The sequence below is a fragment of the Oncorhynchus keta genome, unplaced genomic scaffold (genome assembly GCF_023373465.1).
Source record: "Oncorhynchus keta strain PuntledgeMale-10-30-2019 unplaced genomic scaffold, Oket_V2 Un_contig_18664_pilon_pilon, whole genome shotgun sequence".
Taxonomy (NCBI): domain Eukaryota; kingdom Metazoa; phylum Chordata; class Actinopteri; order Salmoniformes; family Salmonidae; genus Oncorhynchus; species Oncorhynchus keta.
The window spans coordinates 1-2,500 of NW_026281040.1; positions in this window are offsets into that span (position 1 = coordinate 1).

Genomic DNA, 2,500 nt, shown 5'->3' on the forward strand with positions numbered 1-2,500 from the left:
CCTGGTGAGACATACACACACCTGGTGAGACATACAGACACCTGGTGAGACATACACACACCTGATGAGACATACACACACCTGGTGAGACATACACACACCTGGTGAGACATACACACACCTGGTGAGACATACACACACCTGGTGAGGTATACACACACCTGGTGAGACATACACACACCTGGTGAGACATACACACACCTGGTGAGACATACACACACCTGGTGAGGCATACACACACCTGGTGAGACATACACACACCTGGTGAGACATACAGACACCTGGTGAGACATACAGACACCTGGTGAGACATACACACACCTGGTGAGACATACAGACACCTGGTGAGGCATACACACACCTGGTGAGACATACACACACCTGGTGAGACATACACACACCTGGTGAGACATACACACACCTGGTGAGACATACACACACCTGGATGGATGCACACACACAGGTCACCTTAATAATCTAATCTCCAGTCTAACGTGTACTGTGGTCTAATGTCCACCAACCCTATTCATCTCCTCTAGTTCTCCAGACTAAAGTGTACTGTAGTCTAACGTCCACCAACCCTATTAATGTCCTCTAGTTCTTCAGTCTAACGTGTAGGGTAGTCTAACGTCCACCAACCCTATTCGTGTCCTCTAGTTCTCCAGTCTAACGTGTACTGTAGTCTAACGTCCACCAACCCTATTAATGTCCTCTAGTTCTTCAGTCTAACGTGTAGGGTAGTCTAACGTCCACCAACCCTATTCGTGTCCTCTAGGTCTCCAGTCTAACGTGTACTGTAGTCTAATGTCCTTCTGTAGCACAGTTGGTAGAGCATGGTGCTTGTAACGCCAGGGTAGTGGGTTCGATTCCCGTGACCACCCATACGTAGAATGTATGCACACATGACTGTAAGTCGCTTTGGATAAAAGCGTCTGCTAAATGGCATATATTATTATTTTTATTTTTAATGTCCACCAACCCTATTCCTCTCCTCTAGGTCTCCAGTCTACCGTGTACTGTAGTCTAATGTCCACCAACCCTATTCCTCTAGGTCTCCAGTCTAATGTGTACTGTAGTCTAATGTCCACCAACCCTATTCCTCTAGGTCTCCAGTCTAACATGTACTGTAGTCTAATGTCCACCAACCCCATTCCTCTCCTCTAGGTCTCCAGTCTAACATGTACTGTAGTCTAATGTCCACCAACCCTATTCCTCTCCTCTAGGTCTCCAGTCTAACATGTAGTGTAGTCTAATGTCCACCAACCCCATTCCTCTCCTCTAGGTCTCCAGTCTAATGTGTACTGTAGTCTAATGTCCACCAACCCTATTCCTCTAGGTCTCCAGTCTAACATGTAGTGTAGTCTAATGTCCACCAACCCTATTCCTCTAGGTCTCCAGTCTAACATGTAGTCTAATGTCCACCAACCCTATTCCTCTCCTCTAGGTCTCCAGTCTAATGTGTACTGTAGTCTAATGTCCACCAACCCTATTCCTCTAGGTCTCCAGTCTAACATGTAGTGTAGTCTAATGTCCACCAACCCTATTCCTCTCCTCTAGGTCTCCAGTCTAACGTGTACTGTAGTCTAATGTCCACCAACCCTATTCATCTCCTCTAGGTTTCCAGTCTAACATGTACTGTAGTCTAATGTCCACCAACCCCATTCCTCTAGGTCTCCAGTCTAATGTGTACTGTAGTCTAATGTCCACCAACCCTATTCCTCTAGGTCTCCAGTCTAATGTGTACTGTAGTCTAATGTCCACCAACCCTATTCCTCTAGGTCTCCAGTCTAATGTGTACTGTAGTCTAATGTCCACCAACCCTATTCCTCTAGGTCTCCAGTCTAATGTGTACTGTAGTCTAATGTCCACCAACCCCTTTCCTCTAGGTCTCCAGTCTAATGTGTACTGTAGTCTAATGTCCACCAACCCTATTCCTCTAGGTCTCCAGTCTAACATGTACTGTAGTCTAATGTCCACCAACCCTATTCCTCTAGGTCTCCAGTCTAATGTGTACTGTAGTCTAATGTCCACCAACCCTATTCCTCTAGGTCTCCAGTCTAATGTGTACTGTAGTCTAATGTCCACCAACCCTATTCCTCTAGGTCTCCAGTCTAATGTGTAATGTCCACCAACCCTATTCCTCTAGGTCTCCAGTCTAATGTGTACTGTAGTCTAATGTCCACCAACCCTATTCCTCCAAGTCTCCAGTCTAACGTGTACTGTAGTCTAATGTCCACCAACCCTATTCCTCCAAGTCTCCAGTCTAACGTGTACTGTAGTCTAATGTTGTGTTCTCCGCTCATCTCCTTTCCTCTCCTCAGTCAATCAATTGTATTTGTCTTCATCTTAATGCCACAACGTGTTTATACAGAAACCCAGCATTAATCCCCCAGTCAGCACGCAATGTAGATGTAGAAGCATGGTGGTTAGGAAAAACTCCCCAGAAAGGTAGGAACTTAGGAAGAAACCTAGAGAAGAACCAGGGTCTGAGGGGTGGCCC